The sequence below is a fragment of the Oncorhynchus mykiss genome, chromosome 5 (assembly GCF_057628025.1).
Source record: "Oncorhynchus mykiss isolate SJ-2025 chromosome 5, ASM5762802v1, whole genome shotgun sequence".
Taxonomy (NCBI): domain Eukaryota; kingdom Metazoa; phylum Chordata; class Actinopteri; order Salmoniformes; family Salmonidae; genus Oncorhynchus; species Oncorhynchus mykiss.
Window position 1 is genome coordinate 42,614,479 of NC_143026.1, and position 11,153 is coordinate 42,625,631.

The 11,153-nt window shown below is 42.8% G+C and overlaps 1 pseudogene; it reads left to right on the top strand.

The window, feature by feature from the left end:
- Positions 1-5,255: 5,255 nt before the first annotated feature.
- On the top strand, positions 5,256-8,802 carry LOC149983285 (uncharacterized; annotated as a pseudogene).
- Positions 8,803-11,153: the final 2,351 nt, after the last annotated feature.

An 11,153-nucleotide genomic window follows, 5' to 3' on the forward strand; every position in this document is an offset into this window, starting at 1 on the left:
TGTATTGTATGCTGCTATATAAATGATGTAATATGCCAGGGAGATATGTACACTGTAGCTAAGAAAGTAATACTAAGTGTATGTTGTGTAGTAAGCTGTTAGTAGCCCATGTACCTCACCCTAATACTTTAGCCTATATTCACCTCTTAATTTCACATACTGTTCTGACTTGCTGGTGCACATGTAGGCTCTAACTTGTTTTTGAGAAACGTAATCATTGAATATTGTAAGAGCTTTCTTTCATTGGCTGCTTATATGCCCCCTTTATTTATCATGCGGTTCTGACTTGGTGTACACTGTAAGAACGGCCCATGATTTGAATTCTGTCGCTGTACATTTCAAAAGTGCTGAACAAATAATGATATTGACTACGTCCATTCTAGCTCACTCTTACCCTCTTGTCGTCCCTTTGTGCCATAGTTTGCACGTCTCACTTGTCAGTAGAAACCACATTTGTTTAAGCAAGTCAGCCATATCAGCTATGTTTTTAAAAAAGGCAGTAAAAGAGGCTGAATGAACTGTTTTGCTGCCAGACAAGGCTCTGCTGATAGCCAGGTGTAGCAGTGGTATAGTGCAATTAATGTATTGTTTAGTGTTGTGTTGTGGCTTTGCTGGATTGCACCTACCTTTTTTTTTTATTTTGCCCCACAAGGATTTATATGCTGAAGTTGCCACTGTGTATATACTGTATATATAGGACAAAACACACACCATGACAACACAGCATGGTAGCAACACCACATGACAACAACATGGTAGCATCACAACATGGCAGCATCACAAAACATGGTACAAACAGCATTGGGCACAGACAACAGCACAAAGGCAAGGTAGAGACAACAATACATCACGTGAAGCAGCCACAACTGTCAGTAAGAATGTCCATGATTGAGTCTTTGAATGAAGAGTTGGAGATAAAACTGTCCAATTTGAGTGGGTTTTTTTGCAGCTAGTTCCAGTTCCAGAAGTGAAAAGAAGAGCGACCCAGGGATGTGCGCGCTTGGGGACCTTTAACAGATTGTGGCTGGCAGAACGGGTGTTGTATGTGGAGGATGTATGCTTTTTGGTTCCCGCCATGAGCCAGTGAACATTGGGCCTTTTTAGCTAGCTACTCGCTGTTATTAATTATGTAAAAACACAATATCAGTCGTGGAAGCACATGAACATATTTTTTTAATGAATTATTGAGCTATTCATTTCATGAGTGACGGACTGTGAAACTTAATCTCCCATGATTCCGTAGTACCGGAATTGACATAAACAGACAATCATAACATGTGCTAGGGGGTACAACAAATGACAGATTATACAAAGGCCTTGTTTTAACAGGTTTCTTATTGGAAGAATGTAGTATGGTCTTAATGTACAGCTCAAACTCCTTATAGAAAACAAGGAGAGTGTTTTTGTTATTAGTGAATTTACATTTATGAATGTTACATTTTTCCATTAGCACAATTAGATTTAAGAGGTAAAATGTGTTTTCTTTGTCCTTATTACAGTTGTCCTTATTATAGTTAAGGAAACCTAGCAGCATATTCTCACATAATAAACAAAAGTCATCAAGAATATTAACAATTATAAAACTATAAATATCTTGCCACATTTGCTTTCCATGTAGACAATGCCAAAATACATGTAAAACTGTTTCTGTTTGCTCAACACAAAAACTACAGTTAATGCTATTGTATTTTTTGAGTTTCTTCAGATAATGATTTGCAGGGTACGGTAACTGACCGTGTTGTGTTTGTTCTTAGTATACAGCGGTATACTAAGTATACAGTGGTCAGTGGTTGTGTTGATACCTCACCCAACTTAAAATAAGAAATGACTCTGCATATAATACATGACATATAATAAACAGAAGAAACTATTTAGCATTTTAATTAGATCTTCGATGGTGTAGTTAGTTCATTTATTGTCTGTATGTGACCCATAGAAATATTCATCATATTTCTATGGGACGATACAGGCCATAAATAAGCTAGCTACGCTGGTGTCTGCACATGTGGAACTGTAATTCTCTTTTTGCTGTCTGTATACCAATTGTGTACATGTGAATATTCAAATCCACTCCATAAAAAATAATGTCAGCATTACTCACCTGTGATTTAATGAATTAAAGCAGATCGATAACAAAAACGTTTGAGTGTTAACTGTGGAGGCTTTGCTTTTGCACAACATAACGCAGTCCCCACAGTAATGAAAATCAGCCATCCACAATGTACCCCAAGGGTGATGTCCAGAGTGAGATCTCCCTTGGGGGATTTCTTAACAGATTTATCAATGCTAGGATCGTTACACTACTCCCTCGATTCAGAAAACACAACCTGTGCTTCTCTATCACAAATCCCTCACGCCTTAACAGGACGTGCTTTTGACCCTCACGCACTCTCCTACTACTGCGCATCAGAGTAGCAAATGGTAGGAGGGGGTGTTAACCTGGGGTAGGCTTGAAGCCAGGTCGTTTGACCCAAAGGAAATCACACTACACACAACAACCCCAAGAGAGTAAGGGCCTCATCAAGGCTAGCATCGTTCAACTGTCAGGCAGCATGACTACCTTGTTAGGACATTTCTAACTAGTACTAAATGCAGTTTTTAGCTGTCTCACTGGCTTTCATTTCAATGTGGGATTAAGTACAAAGTGGTGCTATAAAACGTTCAAATCCTCAGACCGATTGAATGTAACCTAAGCCTCTGTCTTGCAGGCATGAACTCTTAGGTATGTATTGACAATAGATTGAAAGTGTCATATTACTCCCAAATTAAGAAGAACCACTGCTAATGTACATTAAAACCACATAGTTATGTACATGTCATTTAATGACATATCTAATATAATGACCTACAGTATATCATCATTTTATGACATACAGGGCATTCGGAATGTATCCAAACCCCTTGACTTTTTCCACGTTACATTACAGCCTTATTCTAAAATTGATTCAATAATTTTTCCCCTCATCAATCTACACATAATACCCCATAATGACAAAGCAAAAACAGGTTTGTAGAAATTTTAGCAAATTTATGAAAATTAAAAACATATCACATTTACATAAGTATTCAGACCCTTTACTCAGTAATTTGTTGAAGCACCATTGGCAGCAATTACAGCTATGAGTCTTCTTGGGCATGACGCTACAAGCTTGGCACACCTGCATTTGGGGAGTTTCCTCAGCCCTTCTCTGCTGGAGAAGCTCTGTCAGGTTGGATGGGTAATGTCGCTGCACAGCTATTGTTAGGTCTCTCCAGAAATATTAGATCGGGTTCAAGTCTGGGCTCTGGCTGGGGCACTCAAGGACATTCAGAGCCTTGTCTCAAAGCCACTCCTGCGTTGTCTTGGCTGTATGCTTATGGTCATTGTCCTGTTGAAAGGTGAACTTTCACCCCAGTCTGAAGTCCTGAGAGCTCTGGAGCAGGTTTTCATCAAGGATCTCTCTGTACTTTTCTCCGTTCATGTTTCCCTCGATCCTGACTAGTCTCCCAGTCCCTGCCGCTGAAAAACATCCCCACAGTATGATGCTGCCACCACCATGCTTCACCGTAGAGATGGTGCCAGGTTTCCTCCAGACGTGACGCTTGGCATTCAGGTCAAAGACTTCAATCTTGGTTTCATCAGACCAGAGAATCTTATTTCTCATGGTCTGAAAGTCAGTTAGTTGTCTTTTGGCAAACTCGAAGCGGGCTGAGGAGTGGCTTCCTTCTGGCCACTCTACCATAAAGGAATGATTGGGGGAGTGCTGGAGAGATGGTTGTCATTCTGGAAGGGCTCTGGAGCTCTGTCAGAATGACCATCGGGTTCTTGGTCACCTCCCTGACCAAGGCCCTTCTCCCCAGATGTCTCAGTTTGGCCGGGCGGCCAGCTCTAGATGAGTCTTGGTGGTTCCAAATTTCTTAATTTTAAGTATTAATTTTAAGCCACTGTGTTCTTGGGGACCTTCAATGCTGCAGAAATGATTTGGTACCCTTACCCAGATCTGTGCCTCGACACAATCCTGTGTCGGAGCTCCACGGACAATTCCTTTGACCTCATGGCTTGGTTTTTGGTCTGACATGCACTGTCAACTGTGGGGCCTTATAGAGACTTATAGCTCAAATTAATTGAATTTACCACAGGTGGACTCCAATCAGGTTGCAGAAACATGTCAAGGATGATCAATAGAAACAGGATGCACCTGATCTCAATTTAAATAATTTAAATAATCAAATAAGGTATTTCTGCCTCCCGGGTGGTGCAGTGGTCATCCTACTGCAGTGCCAGCTGTGCCATCAGAGTCCCTGGGTCGCGCCCAGGCTCTGTCGTAACCGGCCGCGACCGGGAGGTCCGTGGGGAGACGCACAATTGGCCTAGCATCGTCCGGGTTAGGGAGGGCTTGGTCGGTAGGGATGTCCTTGTCTCATCGCGCACCAGCGACTCCTGTGGCGGACCGGGCGCAGTGCGCGCTAACCAAGGTTGCCAGGTGCACGGTGTAGCCTCCGACACATTGGTGCGGCTGGCTTCCGGGTTGGATGCGGGCTGTGTTAAGAAGCAGTGCGGCTGGTTGGGTTGTGTATTAGACAAGACAGTAGCTACAACAACAATTGGATACCATGAAATTGGGGAGAAAAAGGGGTAAAAAAAAAGGTATTTCTGTTTTTTATTTTTTATACATTTGCAAAAATGTTGAAAAACCTGTTTTCGCTTTATCATTACGGGATATTGTGTGTAGGTTGATGAGGGGAAAAGGTGCATTTAATCCATTTTAAAATTAGGCGGTAACGTAACAAAATGTGGAACAAGGGAATGGGTCTGAATTGTTTCCGAATGCACCGTATATCTGTATATCTGGATTCTGGTTTCTACTCCCAAAAAACACAGTTATACTAATGCCTTTAGGTTACATTATATACAGAAAACACAATTGGATTTAATAGTTTCCATTACCTGTACCCATCCTCCTGCAGTAGCCATGCTCCTGCACCTATCCCCACAAGATACAGGTACAGAATGCAAAACAAATTCCATGCCAAACTTAAAAATAGCTGCATGACATTTTTTTTCATGAATCCTGTCATTAAATATATTTATTTTTTTAAGACTCCCTGATGCAGGAGCTACAGGACCCACAGGAGCTACAGGACCCACAGGAGCTACAAGACCTACAGGAGCTACGGGAGCTACGGGAGCTACAGGACCTACAGGACCTACAGGACCTACAAAAGTGACTTGGGTAGAGAGGCAGGCCTTGTGTGCACAAACAGTGGCAGTGGTGATGGTGGACAGCATGTTCTCTGCTGAAGGTACTGTGATGGGCCAGTGTCAGTATTGCAACAGGGAGGATGCGGTTGTGTGGTGCTAAGATTGCCTGCCCAGGCATCTCCTCTGTACCACATGTGACATAGCCACCCATAGCACCAAGGTTTTGCACAACAGGGAGTCTCTGTTTGAAGGGTTTTATCGCCCCTTGTCCCCAACCTCCGTAATTCATCAGAATGATGAGGGGTCCCTTACCTTCCAGGAGAAAGGTGTGTGTTTATTGTTTAGGTGTTTCAAATCAAATCTGATAGCCCCTCCTGCAATATCCACTTTTTAGTCATGCTGCACAATTTTCAATGCATCAGTAGTTACAGTCCAATATATTTAACAATTTAGTTGTGATTCTTGTCACATTTTGGTTTGTAGTTTTTTGCCCATGGCAGTGCCACAGCTGTGTGGTTGCCCCTCTCCCGCGCCCTGACAGTGACGAGTGGCAAGCAGGACATCGTGATTGGAATAAATATTCACATGTTTTTAAATAATGTAATTAATTACTTCCTAATAATTACTCCTCAGGCTGCTACAACCTGTCCCTACCTGCTCTGAACTGCTCCGGGTGTCTGAGACATTGGATAGTGGGGCTGGACGTACTTGTAAAGAGTGGCTACTGGCCAGCCACCGTGACTCACCAGACCATCTTCACAGTGGACCTCTTCAAGTCCTTTGAAGACATGAAGGTGTTGGCCCCGGGATGCTCCCGTCAAGCCTTTGTGGGAATGCTTCATGGAAGAACAATGCACTTTGGCAGGGTAAGTGTGTATATACTAATCAAATGATAATTTGAATGAATTAGTCGTTAATATTTGTCCCCAATATAAACATTGCACCATACCCCTGTATGTCTTGCATATTATCAGAGTGGAAGGATATGTGGCGACACATTCCAGAAGGCATTCCTCGAGTGGACGTACGGGCAGTTTGAAATAGACACGTTTTGTGGAAGCGATCTCCTCCATTGTTCTGCCTGCTCACAGGAAATGGATGCTATATCAGTTGGTGGGGATCGCAAGCAATACCGCTTCCGGAAAGCCTCAGCGTTTGTACTACATCTTATGTGTTGATGTTTTGTTCAGGATATAATTATACCTTCTTAAAGTGCATGCTGGTCTTCTTTTTGTTATGAAGTATATGTTTGTGATGTTATATTCCAGCCGGTCCCTTTTTTAGTAGAAGATGAACTGGCAATTAGAAGGTCAATCTCCATGGAGACAGTGATTCGTTTTTTTTTTGTTGCATTATCCAAACCCCTCCGAGACACACACACAGACATACACAGAGAGGTTGGAGCTTCCTTTCATCTCTCCTCTCCTTCTTCTCTGATAACACAATCCCTTGTGGAAGTTCCTCTCAGGAAGACGATGAAAAAGGGCCGAGTATGGATTGTATTGACACTATATGAAATATTTAGCATGGGTGGAGCTCCGAACAGAGAAAAATGTACTAAAACATTGTCTGATAAGGTAGGAAAAGAGAGAGACAGACAACTGAGGGGAATGTAATTTCAACTCAAAGCCAGTCAAATGCAAACGTTGGATGCCAGCGTCCTCATTGCAACTCAACATCCCAACCTAAAGTTCTACAGACTTCTACTAGTTGATTCAACAAGACAAGATGCTGAGGAGTATTTCTGTCTGTAATGAAGCCCTTTTGTGGGGAAAAACTCATTCCAATTGGCTGGGCCTGGCTCCCCAGTGGGTGGGCCTATGCCCTCCTAGGCCCACCCATGGATCCGCCCCTGCCCAGTCATGTGAAATCCATAGATTAGGGCCTAATGAATTTATTTAAATTGACTAATTTCTTTATATGAACTGTAACTCTGTATTTTTTTATATTTTTGTCAATTATTAGTGGGTCTTATGGTTGTGGAAGGCTTGTATCTAGCTTAGGTATAATTTTATAAACCCTGAATTCATTAGATTATTCCTGACTTTTTGAAATGCTGTGTATTGACCTTTTTAATTGCGCAATAAAGCTTATTTCGAGAAAACGGCAAAATAATCGAGATGTGTATTGTGAATCGCCCATAAGTTTGAAAAAATTGAGATGTGAGTTTTAGGTCATGTGGCCCAGCCCTAGTTGAGGGGAAGGGATTTACCCTGTAGGGGAACTGAAAACTGTGTTCCATCTTCCTTGCTGTCAGTCATGCTCTCATAAGTGTCTCATTGGTCCCTCATCGGAACATGCTCATCTGCATGTTCTTATCCTGCCCCAAACACGGACTTTTTGGCTTGCATGACACACACCGATCGCTGCCTGCACCTGCCTGCCTGTCCAACATCACTACTCTGGAGGCTCTGACTTAGAATATGTGGACAACTACAAATACCTAGGTGTCTGGTTAGACTGTAAACTCTCCTTCCAGACCCACATCAAACATCTCCAATCCAAAGTTAAATCTAGAATTGGCTTCCTATTTCGCAACAAAGCATCCTTCACTCATGCTGCCAAACATACCCTTGTAAAACTGACCACCCTACCGATCCTTGACTTCGGCGATGTCATTTACAAAATAGCCTCCAATACCCTACACAACAAATTGGATGCAGTCGATCACAGTGCCATCAGTTTTTTCGTCACCAAAGCCCCATATATACTACCCACCATTGCGACCTATACGCTCTCGTTGGCCGGCCCTCGCTTCATACTCGTCACCAAACCCACTGGCTCCATGTCATCTACAAGACCCTGCTAGGTAAAGTCCCATCTTTTCTCAGCTCGCTGGTCACCATAGCATCACCCACCTGTAGCACGCGCTCCATCAGGTATATCTCTCTGGTCTCTCTGCTCTCCGCCTCTCCTTCCAGTTCTTTGCTGCAAATGACTGGAACGAACTACAAAAATCTCTGAAACTGGAAACACTTATCTCCCTCACTAGCTTTAAGCACCAGCTTTCAGAGCAGCTCACAGATTACTGCACCTGTACATAGCCCACCTATAATTTAGCCCAAACAACTACCTCTTTCCCAACTGTATTTAATTTATTTATTTATTTTGCTCCTTTGCACCCCATTATTTGTATTTCTACATTATTCCACTGCAAATCTACCATTCCAGTGTTTTACTTGCTATTATGTATTTACTTCGCCACCATGGCCTTTTTTTTGCCTTCAGCTCCCTTATCTCACCTCATTTGCTCACATCGTATATAGACTTGTTTATACTGTATGATTTACTGTATGTTTGTTTTATTCCATGTGTAACTCTGTGTCGTTGTATGTGCCGAACTGCTTTGCTTTATCTTGGCCAGGTCGCAATTGTAAATGAGAACTTGTTCTCAACTTGCCTACCTGTTAAATAAAGGTGAAATAAAAAACACACACACACACACACACACACTGCCTGCCATCCCTCTCACCCTTCTCTGTATGTGCAGTGCGTAGAAAAGCAGACACAGAGAAGAGCAGAGAGGGTTCCAGCCAGAGGGTGTCATTCCAGCCCAGCGCCACCAGGAGGCAGAAAGCAGCAGTTCCTCCTCACAGATCACCCCAACTACCACTAACTAGACCCACAGGGGACTAAGGACTGAGGGGCCACCTGACAAGTCTTAAGATGCTTCCTCAACTCATCTTCTTTCCTTGGTGGCTAATTCATCTCCTCTCCTCCTTAGTTGAATAAAGGTGAATGACTATAAGAGTGAAAGTATGTACCTAGTCTGCCATGTGGCTTTCACCTCAAATCAAAATCAAATCAAATCAAATGTATTTGTCACATACACATGGTTAGCAGATGTCAATGCGAGTGTAGCAAAATTATTGTGCTTCTAGTTCCGACAATGTAGTAATAACCAACGAGTAATCTAACTAACAATTCCAAAACTACTACCTTGTACACACAAGTGTAAAGGGATAAAGAATATGTACATAAAGATATATGAATGAGTGATGGTACAGAACGGCATAGGCAAGATGCAGTAGATGGTATCGAGTACAGTATATACATATGAGATGAGTAATGAAGGGTATGTAAACAAAGTGGCATAGTTTAAAGTGGCTAGTGATACATGTATTACATAAAGATGCAGTAGATGATATAGAGTACAGTATATACGTATACATATGAGATGAATAATGTAGGGTATGTAAACATTATATTAAGTAGCATTGTTTAAAGTGGCTAGTGATATATTTTACATCAATTCCCATCAATTCCCATTATTAAAGTGGCTGGAGTTGAGTCAGTGTGTTGGCAGCAGCCACTCAATGTTAGTGGTGGCTGTTTAACAGTCTGATGGCCTTGAGATAGAAGCTGTTCTTCAGTCTCTCGGTCCCAGCTTTGATGCACCTGTATTGACCTCGCCTTCTGGATGATAGCGGGGGCAAACTACCTGCCCTCCAGGACACCTACACCCCCCGATGTCACAGGAAGGCCATAAAGATCATCAAGGACAACAACCACCCGAGCCACTGCCTGTTCACCTCTACTATGCTTCCACATCAGTGCAAATGAGGAGAGGAGGTACCTTGTTTAAACCACAGTATTGAGATTCTGATTCATAATCCGTGTGACCACTAATGCTTACCTCTTGGTCACCAAGAGGTGCTGATTTTCGACCTGCCAAAAGGCTGGAAGAATTGCCTGTTAGAACTGGTCCAGAGTCAGTTGGGATATGTTTGAGTATAAGGGTTGAGTTTAGGTTTTGGGTCACCAGAAACGGATCCTAGAACAGTACCATGCGCTCGTACTTTAGACAGGGTATAAACCAGGGCTGTCATCTGCTAATACTAATGTATAGTATTGATATGTTTTGAAATGTTTTTTTTATACCATGAACACAGCAACAAGGAGTGGTCTGAAGTGCTCACCATCACAGCACTTGTGGAACCAAAAATGTTTGCACTCTCTTTTGGGACGTCCATAAAAGCTGTGTGTGTGTTTTGGTCGTTTATGTCCACCATGCTGAAATCCAACACAATACTGTGTCCTTTGTATGTTTCCTATTGTTTTGTTCTTGGAGAGAGTTACTAGAGTACAGCCAATTCGGTTGCCTCTCTGGTCCATCATGTTGAAATCCAACACAATATACACTGAGTGTACAAAACATTAGGAACACCTGCTCTTTCCATGACATAGACTGACCAGGTGAATCCAGGTGAAAGCTATGATCCCTTATTGATGTAACCTGTTAAATCCACTTTAATCAGTGTAGATGAGAGGGGGGGGGGGGGGGGGCATGTTAAAGAGTGATTTTTTTAAAAGTAACAATTAAGACGGATTGTGTATGTGTGCCATTCAGAGGGTGGATGGGTAAGACAAGATGTGCCTTTGAGCGAACTGTCTTTGAACGGGGTTTGGTAGTAGGTGCCAGGCACACTGGTTTGAGTGTGGGATGAACTGCAACGCTGCAGGGTTTTTCACACTCAACAGCTTCCCGTGTGTATCAAGAATGGTCCACCACCCAAAGGACACCCAGCCAACTTGACAAAACTGTGGGAAGCATTGGCGTCAACATGGGCCAGCATCCCTGTGGAACGCTTTCGACACCTTGTAGAGTCCCATCCCCCTGAAGAATTGAGGCTGTTCTGAGGGCAAAAGGGGGTGCAACTCAATATTAGGAAGATGTTCCAAATGTTTTGTACACTCAGTGTAGTCGGCTGTTTATTCTGCCTGATGCCCATGAGGAGAGAGTGAGTGAAGGAGCCTAGGCTGCAGACTCTTGTTCCAAAATATTGTCACAGAAACACTTGAGAGCTCGACAAGCTGTTGCGGGTTATTTTCTCTGTCCACCATATTGAAATCAACACACTGCGGTGTGAACAAAATACTGTCTCATTACAGTATGTGTGTTCCTCGGAGATCGTGAGTAAAGTACATTGGTGTGGAGGGGGGGGGGGGGGCTTTGAGCGAGTTCATTCCT